Below are 17063 nucleotides of genomic sequence, written 5' to 3'. Positions count from 1 at the left end.
ACTCTTTTGCGACCCCATGGACTGTGTCCGTGGGATTTCCTGGGCAAGATTACTGGAGTGGGTTGCCATTTCCTCCTCCAGGGGAATCTTCCCAACCCAGGAATCGAACTCATGTCCCCATGCCTCCTGCATCGCAGGTGGATTCTTTACCACTGAGACACTAGGGAAGCCACCTTGTATAAGAGAGAAGGAAGTAAAAATCTGTCACATGAAACCACCCAGTGCCCATCAACAGAAAAACGGATAAACGAAATGAGGTCCGGCCCTACAATGGGATATTATTCAGTCATATAAAGGAATGAGGCACTGATACATGCTACAATCTAATCCTCAAAGACACTATCGGTAAAAAATCCAGACAAAAAAGATTACGTATTATATGATTCCACTTATATGAAATGTCCAGAATGGGCAAATTGATAGAAAGTGGATTACTGGATGCCAGGGGCTTGGAGGTTAACTGCAGGTGGGTGACTGACAACATTCTAAAGCTGAATTCATATAAACTTACTATAAAAACCTTGAATTGTACACCTAGCATGGGTGAGCTTTGTAACTGCAGAATATACCTCAGTAACGTAGTTTTGAAAAGTCTCTGTTTTGTGGCTGTCTGCATGAGCACCAGGGGGTCAGAAGAGAAATGAACAAATGCCATCCTAGGGAAAAGGGAGGGGTCAGTTGAGGGTTGGGACAGGAGTGGAGCTGCTCAGCAACTCCTTACAGTTTGACTTTAGAGCCATTGGAGTATTTGCTCCCTCAAATGTGTTCATTTAATATAAAAATAATGTCCATTTGAGGGGTGTCACTGTGTAAGGCTGAGCATCCCCAGATGCTACCACACTCCTGAGTGGGTGGACCCCAGTCTCCTGACCCCAGTTCTAAGCCCTTCCAGTGCTATGTCTGAATGACCAGGAGGTGATAAAATGACAGGGACTGAATGGGGTTCTTTCTTCCAAGAGACAGATAATCATTGCTGCTCCCACCACTGTTTTCTGATTCCCTGAGAAAGGTATCGTCCCTGCTCTCAGGGCCAGACAGCCCTGCTGGGGCAGCAGCATCATTATCAACATCCTCTCCCGAAAGAAAGGGAGACAGAGGCCCGAGTTCCTATGGGGCAGAGAAGACAGATCTGAGCCAGACTGGCATCTCGTCTCACTGGTTACACTCTCAGCGGCTTCTGAAGGAAGCCCAGGGCATCATGGACCAGCTTCTGCAGTGGTCAAAGGCACTAATAACCCTTGATTAAACCCCCTCCACACACACACACTGCTTCCCACCATGAAAACAGCCTGCAGGCTCCTTTACTTAGTCCCAGTGAAAAAATGGGCTGTCCCCAGGCTGTTGCCCTACCCTCCACCCGGTGGGGACTGTGGATGGGACCCCTGCAGCCAGAGGCAGCACTGCAGCAGCTCCTGCCCCTACAGCAGTCAAAGCTCCGGCCCCTTTCATTATGTTATGCTGCTTTCCCAGGGGGACCTCACACTTACAGTATTATGTTCTAACCACCTTGGCAAGTCTTGAAAAAACACCCTGGGCATATTCCACTAGCAAAAACAAAAGCCTTACAGTCCAAACAGTGCCCAGCAAAGACCAGGGGAAGAAGGGCGGGGAATGGGGCAGGAATAAGACTGAATTTTTTTAAATGGACTCTTGTTTTTAATGGAGATAAAACGCACATAAACTTCTTTAAAGTATGCATTTCAATTATTTTCAGGATATTCACAAAATGTGCAGCCATCACTATTCTCTGACCGCAGAACATTTTCATCACCCCAAAGGGAAACCCACACACACCAAGCAGCCACCACCTCTCTCTCCCCTCCTTTCAGCCCTTGGGAGCTACCAAGTTATTTCCCATCTCTGTGGATCTGCCTACTCTGGACATTTTCTATAAATAAAATTCATACAATATGTAACCTTTCACGCCTGGCTCCCTCCACCTGCATAACATTTTGGAGGTACATCCACATTGTGACTTATATCAGAATTTCATTCCTTTTCCGAGCTAAACAATATTCCATTGTACAGAGAGATGACAGTTTGTTTATCCATTTATCAGTCTGTGCATATCTGACTTGCCTCTGCTTTTTAGCTTGTTAGGAATAATGCAGCTAAGAATATCTGTGTAGTTTCCTGTGTGGACATGTGTTTCATTTCTCTCAATTCTAACCTACGAGTGAAATTTCTAGAAGAAATGAAGTCCTGTCCTAAGGCTGGTGTTCTCCTTGTAAAAAGATGCTTTTCCATGGCCCCTCAACCACAGGAAGGGGGCCCACAGCAGACATTGGCAAGAGGCACTTGGGAAGTGGTGGTGGTGGCGAGGGGAGCGGGAAGCAGCTCTAGGAGGTGAGAATCTGAGCAGTGCTCTGGAGTGGTGGGCTGTGGCTGAGCCTAGCCAGGTGGGGGACACTGAGACAGCAGAGCCTGAGAAGCCCAGCAGCGTCCTAGGAAAGAGGCACAGCATGAGCCAGAACCTCATGGTGGGCATCCACACGGCCCCCAGACCACTGGCCAGTCGGTGTGGAGGGAGAGGCTCTCTCAGGTCATGAGCTGTGAACATCGTTACATCATAAACCCTTCCCAGCCATACTGCCTGATGTCTATGGGGTCTGCCCCACAGAGTCTTTTGGCAAATCCAGGTAAAATCACTATCGATGAGAGGAAAGCATCAAGATGAGTGGTTGAGAGGACCCCCAAAACATGCAAGAGCTTTATCTCTTGAGCATCCATGAGAATATTCTGGGCAGTAAAAATCCAACCCAAAGATCAGGGTGATCCCCACAGATGTTCATTTATCCAGTCATTCAACAAATACTTCTGAGTCATGTGCTAGGTACTGAAGATGCACCAGTGAGTGAGAGATGAGAGTCCTTGCCTCACAGTCTGATGGTGGAGCCAGATATTAGATGTGATATTAAATATTAAATATTAGATATTAGACTGCGATGCAAAGCATGATGGGTACTTACAAGGAAGCGAGCAGGAGGTAAAGCACAGGGAAGCACTGAGAAGGGGAAGGATCTGCCCAGACAGAGGGCAGGAAAGGTGACCTTGAAGCCCACGGGTGAGGAGGGCCAGTGTATAGGGCATGGAGGGCCCCAGTGAGAAGGGGCACAGTGGAGAGGCTGGCAGGCCAAGTAGGGATATGGGGTGACCTCGGGGAGACTCACGGGGTTTCTTGAAGGGAGAGAGGAAGCCGTGGAAAGACTCTGCCCAGGGATTGACTGTTCTAGGGTCATAACCCACACTCGGCCACTCTGCTGACTGACAGGGAGTGGGCCAGACACGGCCCAGGTCACAAACGCTGGTGGCTAGGCCCACAGAGCCGCACTGCTGGTCAAGACAAAGGCACGGACTCAAGGCCCACTGTGGAGCTAGAACGTCAGGATGATGTGGGAAGGGGCAAAGGAGGCCAACAGGGTAACTGACAGGTGCTTCAAAGTGTCACCAGAACCCCTGCGTGGAAAAGCACATCACCCTGCGGAAGGAGCAGAGCGGCCACGAGGAGGACAGTGGGAGCCGGTCCCCAGGACCCTGAGGCAGACCAGGGAGGAGGCAGTCCCTGCTCCCCAGCATCTGGTCCCTGACCCTGGCAGCCAGAGGGCTCGGCCAGCACACGGTCCTAACCCTCTGCCCACCCCAGTGTGGAGAATTCTGTTTCCCCCTGGAAACTTCCTCATGAATATTTTGCACAGAAATGAGAAGGCAAATTCCCGGCTCCGGACAGAGGGTCACAGATTTCAGAAAGTCATCTTTAGAAAACACTGGTTTCTATTTTCACCAAATCCCTAGGAGATGAGTTATGAAAGCCTGGGAAAGGCTGAAGAACAAAGCACGTGCGGGCTGTGGGGGAGGTGTAGGAACTTGGGGACAGGGAGGCAGGGAGGGCCTGGGGGTGCTCTCAGAGATGTGGGGGGCAGGAGATGGGGGTCTAGAGTGGGTGAGCTAAGGGTATTACACAGACACCACAGCTAGAGTTGGACAGTTCCTTTTTTTAATTACCTACTTGAAAAATGAAACATGAGTATCTTTCTGTACCAGAAACCTTATTTTGAGCCAATGCTGGGAAGAAAACACTATACAATAAAGTCTGGAGAGTCATGCAGTTTGGATTATACTATTACTACTAAATAACAGCGTCCATCACTAGAATTGTTAATAAAATAATCATTACTAAACACCGATAATCCATAGTATTAGTTAATGAGTAACTAATAGTCACATGAGAGCTGCTCCACATGCTCCACCTTCCCTGGTGGCTCAGTGGTTAAGGGTGCGCCTGCCTAGGCAGGGGACACAGGAGGCACAGGTTCAAGCCCTGGTCCGGAAGATCCCCTGGAGGAGGACATGGCGACCCATTCCAATGTTCTTGCCTGAGAAATCCCATGGACAGAGGAGCCTGGTGGGTACAATCCATGGTGTCACAGAGAGTCGGACACAGCTGAGCGTGCACATGGCACACACATACTCCACAGCCAGTCCTCAGCACAACCCTAGGAGGTAGGTGCAGCTTTTATCTCCTGAGCCCCGAGTCCCCACCTTGCTTACGTTCATCCATCTGTCCATCCATCTGTCCATCCATACATTCATTTGTCATATGAAGCCACAGTGACAAATTCAAAAGCAAATAAAGCACGTAAATAACTAAGTGCTAGGACAGGCCGAACAAGCCACGGAGTTAGTTAAGGAACCAGCAAATGCCACAGCTGGATGAATTTTGGAGTCAGGCGATCTGGGCTCAAATCCCCAGCTCCTGGGCCACCTGTCCAACCTTGAGCAAGCTGCCGGGTTTTACTGGGCTCCCGTTAATCATGCCCCACAAGGCCATTCCCAGGATAAGGAGTTGGTGACACTAGGCAAACAGCACACGCCCTCGCATGCAGAGAGCAGGCCTTTGTGGCAACATCAGCATGGCAGAACAAGGGCATCAACACTCCAACAAGAATGAGAGCAAGCAGAGCAGAAGAGTGAAGAATTTAGCCTTAAGTGTTGAGATCACACATAACTTCTATTGTCTTAGAGATAATGTCTGGAACTGTCTAGATTTTCTACTGTATAGATATACAGTTTTTACAGGAGAAAAATAAGTTATAATTTTTTTAAATGGAAGTTCATCACATCTGACAATCTTTACCCCCACTGGATGGGCCAGAGAGGATACAGTCAAGGACTCTGTGAGTTGGCAGGCGCCCTCCGAGGACCCTGGAGAAAACCAACGCACGCGTGTTGCCAGTATCTCAAGTGAAAAACCTTTCTTTCCATGACTCCCAGTAAACCCTGTGGGGTCTGCTGGGAAAGCTTGAAGGCCAAGGCCAAAAACCCATGTAAAGAGAGGGCTGGGCTTTGGCTGGCAGCTGGTGGGCCCACCTAAGACGGGCAGCTGACTGGTGGCCACATAGGAGCTGGTGGCCGGTCAGTGAGGACCACTTTTCTTGCCGGGCTGCAATAGTGTCCAGACCAGGAGATGGGGGCACTCCAACCTCTGACCACTTGGTTCCTCCTTAAAAATGTCCCGAGGCACCCAATGAACATCAAGGGTGACCCTCCCAGGGCTGCCCAGGTCAAGGTTGCTGCCCTGATTATGAAAGCAGCAGAATGCTCAAAGCACTTTGTCTCTACACCTTTTATGAGCCTTGAATCCCCTCCTCCCTGTAAGTCGGTGCAAAGATCCTTATTTCAGCTATAAATTGAATTAAAAACTCACATTTAATATTTAGTTATGGTGCGGTTAACGGCTTTATGGGCCAGGCCGCTGCCTTCCTATTTGCTTACAATGTTGTCCTTTATATTTGCCAAAACCAGGCTGCTCGAATGACGGGGTGGATGCCAAGTTATTAACAATTATTACCTTTTACAGTCATTTTTGGCCCCAGTATGCTTTTTTGGTGGTCTCATAATTTCAAAACAGAGACCTTTGAAACTGTACCCCAAGACCAAACGGGCCTGCGGAGGGCACTTCCTCTCTCCTGGCCGAGTCCAGCCCATTTCCCATTGTGAAATGTTTTTCCACCCCACATGAGCCCAGCATGAGCTGAAGCTATGGGTCTGCGGTGCAAACCATGTTCCTGGCGAAAAGGAGCCTCTGTGAGGCTGGGGCCCCTCTGAGGGCACCTACAGTGCAGCACACATCACGCTGCTCCCTGGGACAGAGGGTGGCATTGGGGTCAAGAGGGACAAACTCCAGAAGTGACGTGGGTGGTCTTCACTGTCGTCACACAGGCCATGGACTGAGGGCATGCAGAGGCCTCCCACAAAACCGCTGGCCCTGTGACCCCACTGCCAGGAGGGGCCCCTCAGAGCCACTGTGAGGCTTTCAATTCTGGCCAGATCATTAGCTGTGCAATTATAACCCACACATGCATGATCCAGAGTTGGGGTAGGGTCTATATGAGTGCTCTTGTGTGTGTGCACATGTGTATGTTTGTGTGTATGACTGTATGTGAGCATGAGTGTGTGGGGAGGGAATAAGAGAGAGAGAGGACATTGAGATACCCTGGTTCTCAAAATAATTTTTATGAAATATATCTTTCTTAACGTCCTGATTGCTTTTAAAAACCGTGTGTGTATATGTGTGTATGTGTATAACATGTGTGTGTATGTATTTTTTGCCTGGAATTAGATAATGATTGCACAACACTATGCACCTATTTAAAAAATCACTGTATGCTGTAGACAGGTAAATTATATGGTAGATGAATTTTACCTCAATAAAGCTGTTTAAAAAATAAAACATCTCCTCCTGTACCCCAAGCATCTCCAGCCCTGGCTAGAGCATCTCCCATTCTGGTGCCTAGATGGCCATCACCATCCCACAGACATGTCTGAGTCCCGAGAGGCCCAAAGTATGGCGGGTTTCTGTAGAGGGATGTGAGCTGGGCATTCATTCTATCTCTACCTGGCTGGGTCCCCCGTGTGGCTGCCACTCTGCAGCAAGACTTGCTTTCACTGGGAACCAGATTGAGCCTGTGGGACAAAGGCAAACACCACCAGCTTGTGACACAGCAGTGCAGATACAAGCACTAGGCTATGCTTGGAAAGTAGGTGTGTGGGCTGCTTTTAACTCTGAGATAAAAGACTAGCCAGTCCCCTTCACCTTTGGTGACCCAGCCTCTAAATGGCCATACTGAGAAACATCAACCACATGCTATAGATGAAAATATTAAACAAAAAAGGGCTGTGGATGATAGAAGATAGTCTCTGCTCCTCCCTGCTCCTCCTGAGTCTAGGCTAGGCCAGCACTAGGCACTTGGCTGACCAGTGGGATATGGCAGGGTGATGCGTTAGGATACCCAAGGCTAGGCCCTAAAAAGCCTTCTGCTTCCATGTTTTCCTAGAACCACTCAATCTAGGAGCCCTGAGCTGATGTGAGCACACAGGCATGGTCATGCAGGAAAGGCATCTGGACGTGACAGTTCTAGCTGAGCAAGCCTTCTAGCCACCCCTGCCAAGGTGCCTGCCATGTGAACAGGGCATCCATTAGCTGAGTATCACCAAGTGACCTCCATCGATGGCACGTGGAGCAGAAGAATCACCCAGCTGAGCCCTGCCCAACTCCTGGCCTCCGTTTTTATGAGATAAAATAAAATGTTCTCATCTGAATTTCTGCTACTCAGTTCCTGGCACTGTGTAATACTGAACTGGAAGCTCACCATGAGGCTAATGCTGTGGCCTAGAGGGAGTGTGGCAACTAGGGGCATATTTCGTTGAAACACTTGTAGGAGGAGGGTGTAGCCAACGGATAGTTGGCATCCTACAATGGACAAGAAAGCTTTGTTCAACCAGGAAGTGTCCACACCCTGCATGACTTTTGATGCTGACAGATATCAAGGTTCATTTTGTAATTATCTGAGCCTGGAACATGACTCTTTTCTATATACAGATATAAAACATTTTAAAATAATTTTAACATACCCTGAATTTTCCAACTATCATGTAAATCAAAGGAAGATTACAATTTGCTTGGTTTGAAACCTTATGAGAAACTGTTCAGCAAACACAGTGAGAGCTGAGCAGCACTCCTAGAGCCTGAGCCGTCCATACAGCTCTCAGAGCACCCCTTCTGAGGCTGCCGCCCTTCCAGAGGGTGCATAAGTCTAGAAGCAAAGATACTTAGTCTTGATTTCAAAATCTCAAATATGAGGAGAAGGACTTGACAGCATGCCATGGGGAAGCATTTCCTTTAAAACCCAGATTCATCTATGATAAGGAGAGAGAAACATCTGATGACATGATCAAGACCCCTAGTACAGGCAAGCCTGAGCACTTGCATATTGAAAATATTTTAAGTAAATAACTTCCTTACATTGCTTCTTTATGTAAGAATTATGGCACTGTTTTGGAAACTGTTCATATGAGGCTACGTGACATGAATTCTCTCAGGATAAGAAAGGAGGTACTGTGAAGTAGCTGTTATAAAAAGGAGGCACTGGATGTGACAAGGTTGAAAACCATTGTGCCACATGGACTTGGGTTCCTGATGCCATCCAGGAAGGGTGGGAGTTTCCTAAAAGAGTCCAAAGACCCTGACAATGCTTTGATCCTTTCTGTTTGCTCCTCCTAGCAAAGGATTGTAAATACTTTGTATTTACAAAGGGATAATTAGCTATCTCAGATAATTGTACATCCCTTTGCCTGGGGAGCCCCTGGAGGATGGTCTACCTGCCATGACCTTCTTCGGTCAAGGACTGGTCCTTCCACCCAGGGACCAGGAAGAGAAAGAATCCTCAAAATCAAAAAGCACCATTTCAAACTGACCAATATGAGGACAATACTAAGAGATTATTAGAAGAGAGAGAAAACCACTTAGCTGGATATTGAAAACAAGCAGAATGAACCAGATCTTTATGCACAGGTCAAAATTAGTTGGCAAAATATGTCTTCAAATTCCAAGAGCAGACCTTGGCTGTAATGCCTGTTGCCTAATTCCTGTGTGACCCAGGGCAAGTAAGGCCCCCTCTCTGAGCTTCTTTACTGTCTGTAAAATGAAGGAACTAACTGAGTAAGGCGATTGATAAATGCCACCAGGACACAGAGTCCCTTTGCCTGGGGAGCCCCTGGAAGATGGTCTACCTTCTATGACCTTCCTCGGTCGAGGACTGGTCCTTCCACCCAGGGACCAGGAAGAGAAAGAATCCTCAAAATCAAAAAGCACAATTTCAAACTGACCAATATGAAAGATAAAGACAGAAAAGAAAAAAAAAATCCCACCACATATTAATGGTTCAGAATACACATAGCAAGGTCATTTCTGGAGAGAAAAAAAACAGGGCTTTTCAGCCTGTGAATAAAAAGTGTCCTTTAACAGGCGATAATTATATACAGGAAGGCAATTAAAGTTTTAATAATTTAATTACCTTCCTGCAAACCCATCAAGGTAAAATATGGAGTGAAAACATTTTTGAGGGCCAGCAGCCACTAGGAGAGGGATCAAAGGCCTCTGAGATAGCTCAGCTCTGAGGCAGTTGACACATTAATTTTTACGGGCTGACCGCCGTTATTAATAGAAGAAACTAGATGGAAGTATTTTTCCACGGTGGGGGGGACCACATCATCATTTGATGCCTGATGTTACAGCAAACATAGTTTTGGCTTCTCCCTGGAAATAAATCTTGTTTTCTTTGACCTTCGTTTGCTTGAGGCAGGGCCAACTTTCAAGACTGGACTTCATAGAGAGGGCTCCCCGCTCACTGCTGCCATGTCGGAACATCAACAAGAAACCGTGAAAGGAGATCAAAGGGGGTCTGGTCAGAAACCACAGGACAGGGCTGGCACGGCCAGGAACAGTGGGGCAAGCGCGTCTCAAAGCCAGTGCGCCCGCCAGAGATGGCCTGCGAGTCCCCCAACCTCAGCGTTCTCACTACCAAGCACCAGCTGCACGGCTACTTACACACAACTTTGAACTCATCCCCTGCTCTTGCCGATGTTGTTTTGATGATTGTAAAATACATATGACATAAAATTCAACATTTTACCTTTGTGAAAGTGTAGAGTTTTCAGATGAATTAAGTACATTCATGATGTTACACAACCATCACCTCTATCTCATTCCCAAGCTTTTCCCACCCCAAAAAGGAAGCCCGTCAGCATCCTTCCCACTGCCCTGCCCCAGCTGGGCAACCGCAAACCTGCTTTCCGCCTCTGTGGGTTTGCCTGTCCTGGACACACCATATAAGTGGAATCCTACGCTATGTGGCCCTTTGTGGCTGCCTTCTTTCACCTATTACTTTTTAACTGAACAAAACATATCCCTAAAGGAAGCGTTGTGTTATTATCTATAATAGAAGACCTGTATCATTTGCCATAAATGAAAAATGACCATGAAAATTAACACACTGGAAACAAGCTCATGTCACCAAGTCTCTGTCACCACAGCACACACCCCCAGAGGGTCCACAGTGAGGAATCATTTTACATCAGTATGTACGCCTCTGCTCCATTCCACATTCCACTTCACAGCCACATAACAGTCCCTGTAGGACTAAACTAAACACTTCCTATTTTTCTTTAATATTTACTTATTTATTTGGCTGTGTCAAGCCTTAGCTGTGGCACGCAGGATCTCTGTGGCATCATAAGAGGCCTTTGTTGTGATGCACAGGCTCCCTCGTTGTGGCACACAAACACAGAGATAGAACCCACGACTCCTACATTGCGAGGCGGTTTCTTAACCACTGGACCATCAGGGAAGTCCCATTAGTACACCTTCTATTGATAGACATCTATGCTGTTTCTATTTTGTGTTTCAAACAATACTGAAATTGATATCTTTGCAACCATTCCGTGTCAGTATAATCTTGATACAAACTTCCGGAAAGCCTGGTTCAAAGGATATTTGCATTTTACATTTCAGTTGGTGTTTCCAAGTGTTTTCTTTCTTTCTTTTTTTTTTTTCAAGTATTTTCTTTAGAGATGGCCCGAATGCCTCCCTTCTGTAGCGACATGTGAATATACCCGTTTCTGCACCTAACCACTGACATGGTGAGTTACTAGTCTCTTTGTCTTCACTAATTTGATAGGTGAGAAATGCACAGACCTCATTGTGGTTTTCATTTGCATTTGAGATAAGTATTACTAGCTCCACTTTATAGATGAGGAAATAGACTCAGAGATTTGCCCAAGGTTACACAGCAAGTAAGTGCCAAACAAGGATATGAACCCAGGTCCACCAGACTCCAATTGCTGGGCTTGTCCCCCTACGCTCCTGCTGCCTCTCATGGCACATGATGGAGTCTGCCACTTGTGGATGGCTTGTTCCACCAATGGAGAGGACACTCCTAGTTGGCAGGTTCCATATCCCTTCCCCACCACGCCTGACTTGACACATAGGATGTGAGCACCTTGTAGACACTGCTGGTGGAACCACTGGATTGGATTATCACACCTGCATGCCCATAGTGCAGCCTGGCTTTGAGGAGGCCACAAAAGGAAAGGACAAGCTATGGGGACAAACAGCCAGAGTTGTCATCATGGGACACCTCTGTGACCTTACAGTTTCTGCCATGTTCCCGAGCTCACCAGAGGGGTCACAGCTGGGCTGAAGGATGACTTACGCCAGTGCTCACAGGCACCTCTGGGGAAGGGCCAGTGCGGAGTGGAGGTGTTAATGCCTAAATATATAGAACTGGGGTATTAACCAGGACCATCTTCCACCAGCTACATGCTCAGGTCTGGTGAGCTTCATATCCTACAGGTTCTGGCAAAAGTGAAAATGACCTTTTCAGAGTGTCAGGTGTTTATTAGAACTTACTGCAAGTACTAATAGAGCCCCAGTAATCAGAGACCCCGAAAGACCACTGAGTGGACTTCCCACAGCCCTAAGGAAAGAGACGCGGGCAGTCAGTGGGAGTCACTCACGTGCATTTGAAGGTTTCCTGACAGCCTTTCTCAGCACACATCCTTTTCTATTCTGTGTTTCACAGTAACTCTCTGAGGTCAGTGTTGCAGTCGCCTTTCACAGATGAGAACATCGAGTCTCAGAGTGATGGTGCAGCTTGCTCGAGGGCCCGCAGTTGGTATTGGCAGATACAGAAGCAGCTATGATTGGACTCAACACTCAACAAGGACTCACCAAAGGCCCCCTTACTGAAAGGCTATCTGGGGGCCAGGGGTCCCCAGGCCTTGTTCTCTGGGGACAGCCCCAGGCCCTGACCTCTTGCTGCTTCTGCTGAGGAGAACATCTCCCATGTCCTGGAATGCAGCTTGGCGGCAGGGGGCTCAAAGGCTGCCAGGACCTCTCTCAGCACCCTTGCTCCCCTCCTTGCACTGAAGTCTGACCTAACAATGGACAGAGCAGCTGTGGGTGGGACTGCACGCTTCACACTCCCCTCGTGGGCTCAGCAGGTACTGGGGTGCGGGCCTGATAGCATGGATTCTGAGAGAAGCTCCATCAGCCCCAGCTCTGACAGTGGCCCAGCTGGGCGGGTCTGGGAGGAGGGGCCCCAGTCCCAGGCCTGGGCCCCATGTGCTCATGGATGTCTGGGCTGGGCGCCAATCTTCCCAGTTACAGCTTGTAAGGTCAGGCTGGGGTCTGAGTCTACACCCGCGAGGCAGGGATGGGATGAGGTGGTCAGGAAGAGCCCTGCCCTTCCTCGGGCCCTTCTGACAAGATAGAGGGTCCATGAGAGCCACCAACAGGAGGTGGGTCCATGAGCTGAGCAAAACCCACCAGGCCTGGGCTGCCCTTAGCAGCTAAGCACCTCTTCTCCCCTTTCTTCCACCAGTCACCCTTCCTTTGGGGAGCAGCCCCTCCTGGACAGGTGATGGAGTTGCCAGTCACAGGACTCTGCCCCCAGTCATCCTGATGGACTGAGGGACAAGGGATGGGCTCGTGATGAAAGGATCATGTATTCCCTGGGGTTTCTCCATGAGGTCTACAGAAGATGGTTCTGTAGTAACAAGGCTGCAGTCACACATTGTCCTGGGGGAATAAACCCCAGAAGCAGAAATAGAAGCGAGAGAAAGAGACGGTCCCAAAGGGCTGGCATTTCCCACTGCAGGTGTCTCTAGTCAGCTCCCACCTGCCCCTCCCAAGACCCAACAATTCCCCTTGTTCTGCCTTTGCTGTCTCAGTAGAATTCTTACGGCTCACATTTCCTGAGCACGTGCAGCATGGCGGGGGCCGGGGGGGTGGGGGTGCGCACTGTTGTGAGTGTTGTACTTGGATTAACTCATTCCACCCTACAGGAGTCCTCCGGTGAGGAAACGAGGCATGCAGGTCAACAGCTCGCCGGCACAAAACCAACGGCAGGGCAGAGCCTGGATCTGAACCCAGGCCTGTGAGCTACCTTGGCATTCAGCAGAGCTTCACAGATGGGCATCACTGCTCCCAACCAACAGCCAGCACTGCACTGATGTCAGGTGTGGCCACAGGACCTGTGTCGGCCAAGAAGAGGGGAGTGAAAGTGGCACTGCCCCTCTTGGGTGGAGGCACCCTGCCCCTGCACACTTCTGCCTTCCCTCACCCAGTCTTGGCATCATGGATGCACGTGCTGAGCTAGAGGTGCCTCTAGATCCAGACAGCCTGGACGCTGAACAATTTCATTGGGGGGGGGGGAGGCATGGCGGGCAGCTGTCCTGGGAGCCATCTCCACCCACAGTCAACTCTGCACCAGCAAGAAATCAGTACTTGTCATCCTCAGTCACCGGCTGTTCAAGACTGTTTCTCACTACAGCAGTGTGTGGCCTATTCTGACCACAGAACGTTTGTCCAACTTGCAAACAAGAGTCTTGCCCAAACTCTGAGGCCAGCACTAACTCCTGTCTCTTCCCACCAAACTGGCAGGCCCTGTCCTGTTCATTTCTGTTGATTAAATTGGTCTTTTAAAGGGAGGCTTCCTCCCCAGCTCTGCAGTTGGAGACAAAGCCCTTGAGAGCTTGACAGCAACCCTGTGCTGTGGGCCCCCTTTCAGACCCAATGAAGGATCCCTGGCTTGTAATCCCTCCAAGACCATCAGCCACAGATGTGACTGAGGATGGTGCACTGGAAATGAAGCCCAATTACAGGTTCTATTACTACAGAAAACAGCCTCTTTGGAAGCCAAGGGGACTTCAATTAGTGCAATTTCTGACAGAAAATTATTTCTCAAAAACTTGAGGTGAAAATGGGACAATAAGAAGGGGGCCTTGAAAATGATTAGATGGGGTTAAAATGCAGGGGTATTGACCATGGGGGACTCACAAACACTGCACAGCATTCAACTTCAGCAAAGGACAGCCCAACCAGAAGGAACACACACTTCTTGCACACAGTAATAGGGGTTCCTGGGAGCCCTGAGCCTCATCCATGGATCTACCTTACTAAAAGTTCATTCTCAGCAATAACCCTCTCAGAGGCCCCAGAGTGGCCCATCCAGCCATCACAGCATCAGAACTCATCTCTCTAAACCACTCTGTCAGTCAGTACAGGCTCACCTCAGAGATTCTGCAGGTTCAGGTCCAAACAACTGCAGTAAAGAGCAATCACAAGAAAGCAAGTCACACAAATTCTTTGGTTTCCCATGCATATAAAAGATGTATACACTATATTGTAGTCTATTAAATATGCAATAGCACTATGTCTTAAAAATGTGGACACCTTAATTACAAAATACTTTATTGCTAAAAAATACTAACCATCCTCTGAGCCTTTAGCGAGACATATTCTTTTTGCAATGGTAACATCACTGATCATTGATCACAGATTACTATAACAAAATATGATTCCTCAGTGATCAATGCAAAGAAACAGAGGAAAACAACAGAATAGGAAAGACTAGAGATCTCTTCAAGAAAATTAGAGATACCAAGGGAACATTTCATGCAAAGATGGGCTCAATAAAGGACAGAAATGGTATGGACCTAACAGAAGCAGAAGATATTAAGAAGAGGTGGCAAGAATACACAGAAGAACTGTACAAAAAAGATCTTCATGACCCAGATAATCACGATGGTGTGATCACTCACCTACAGCCAGACATCCTGGAATGTGAAGTCAAGTGGGCCTTAGGAAGCATCACTATGAACAAAGCTAATGGAGGTGATGGAATTCCATTTGAGCTATTTCAAATCCTGAACGATGATGCTGTGAAAGTGCTGCACTCAATATGTCAGCAAATTTGGAAAACTCAGCCATGGCCACAAGACTGGAAAAGGTCAGTTTTCATTCCAATCCCAAAGAAAGGCAATGCCAAAGAATGCTCAAACTACTGCACAATTGCACTCATCTCACGCACTAGTAAAGTAACGCTCAAAATTCTCCAAGCCAGGCTTCAGCAATACATGAACCGTGAACTTCCAGATGTTCAAGCTGGTTCTAGAAAAGGCAGAGGAACCAGAGATCAAATTGCCAACATCCGCTGGATCATCGAAAAAGCAAGAGAGTTCCAGAAAAACATCTATTTCTGCTTTATTGACTATGTCACAGCCTTTGACTGTGTGGATCACAGTAAACTGTGGAAAATTCTGAAAGAGATGGTAATACCAGACCACCTGACTTGCCTCTTGAGAAACCTGTAAGCAGGTCAGGAAGCAACAGTTAGAACTGGACATGGAACAACAGACTGGTTCCAAATAGGAAAAGGAGTACGTCAAGGCTGTATATTGTCACCCTGCTTATTTAACTTATATGCAGAGTACATCATGAGAAACGCTGGGCTGGAGGAAGCACAAGCTGGAATCAAGATTGCCGGGAGAAATATCAATAACCTCAGATATGCAGATGACACCACCCTCATGGCAGAAAGTGAAGAGGAACTAAAAAGCCTCTTGATGAAAGTGAGAGAGGAGAGTGAAAAAGTTGGCTTAAAGCTCAACATTCAGAAAACTAAGATCATGGCATCCAGTCCCATCACTTCATGGGAAATAGATGGAGAACTGTGGAAACAGTGTCAGACTTTATTTTTGGGGGCTCCAAAATCACTGCAGATGGTGATTGCAGCCATGAAATTGAAAGACGCTTACTCCTTGGAAGGAAAGTTATGACCAACCTAGATAGCATATTAAAAAGCAGAGACATTACTTTGCCAACAAAGGTCCGTCTAGTCAAGGCTATGGTTTTTCCAGTAGTCATGTATGGATGTGAGAGTTGGATTATAAAGAAAGCTGAGCGCCACAGAATTGATGCTTTTGAACTGTGGTGTTGGAGAAGACTCTTGAGAGTCCCTTGGACTGCAAGGAGATCCAAGCAGTCCATCCTAAAGGAGATCAGTCCTGGGTGTTCATTGGAAAAGACCCTGATGCTGGGAAGGATTGGGGGCAGGAGGAGAAGGGGATGACAGAGGATGAGATGGCTGGATGGCATCACCGACTCGATGGACATGAGTTTGGGTAAACTCTGGGAGTTGGTGATGGACAAGGAGGCCTGGCGTGCTGTGATTCATGGGGTCGCAAAGAGTCGGACGTGACTGAGTGACTGAACTGAACTGAACTGAACTGAACATCCATGATCACTGATCACAGATTACTATAACAAAATAAGATAATAGTGAAAAAGTTTGAAATATCGTGAGACTTACCAAAATGTGATTATGAAGACATGAAGTGAGCAAACACGGTTGGAAAAATGGTGCCCATAGACTTGTATGATGTAGAGTTGCCACAAATTTTCAATTCGTAAAAAATGCATTACCTGCAAAGCACATTAAAGTTAAGTACAGTAAAATGAAGTCTTCCTGTAATTACAGTTATTAAGCCCCTACTGCGTGCCAGGCATTACATTAAGCACCAGGGACACATCAGCAAATGGAGACCCAGTCCTCAAAGAACTCACCATTTCATGGGGAAAGGGAGAAAAAGGCAGGCCCACAAATAAGTAAGTTGGGTAAGTAGCCAAATAAGTAAGTAGCCAAATAAGTAAGTAGCCCCATGGACGTAACTGAAATGGGGCCCCACTTTCTGCATGTCTAGTGGTCCTTGCGCTGGAATGATCAGGGAGGCTTCCCAGAGGAGGAGACTTCTGAATTGCAAACTGAATGACAGAAGCATGAAGGGTGACGAGCACAGCTGAGGTGGAGAGGAAGACCCTGAGGGGTGCTAAAACCATTCATGGTTGAGGCTCTGCATCTCCTGGTTCCCCTCAGACTGAATCT

General features: G+C 47.7%; 2 long non-coding RNA genes across 2 annotated transcripts in view; one reads left to right on the top strand and one right to left on the bottom strand.

Moving 5' to 3' along the window:
• LOC145514726 (uncharacterized) overlaps positions 1-12252 on the bottom strand; it is a 93954-nt gene extending 81702 nt beyond the window's left edge. The window contains exon 1 of the long non-coding RNA XR_014060320.1: positions 11854-12252. This is a non-coding gene — a long non-coding RNA (uncharacterized LOC145514726). The remainder of the gene's footprint in view (positions 1-11853) is intronic.
• LOC145514727 (uncharacterized) lies at positions 11517-16449 on the top strand. Its single transcript, XR_014060321.1, has 3 exons — positions 11517-11664; positions 11919-12339; positions 12720-16449. It is a non-coding gene; the product is annotated as an uncharacterized LOC145514727 (long non-coding RNA).
• Positions 16450-17063: the final 614 nt, after the last annotated feature.

Source organism: Giraffa tippelskirchi, chromosome 7, assembly GCF_054371585.1.
Source record: "Giraffa tippelskirchi isolate mGirTip1 chromosome 7, T2T-mGirTip1v1.2.pri, whole genome shotgun sequence".
NCBI classification, from domain to species: domain Eukaryota; kingdom Metazoa; phylum Chordata; class Mammalia; order Artiodactyla; family Giraffidae; genus Giraffa; species Giraffa tippelskirchi.
This window is presented reverse-complemented; position numbering and strand designations above follow the sequence as displayed.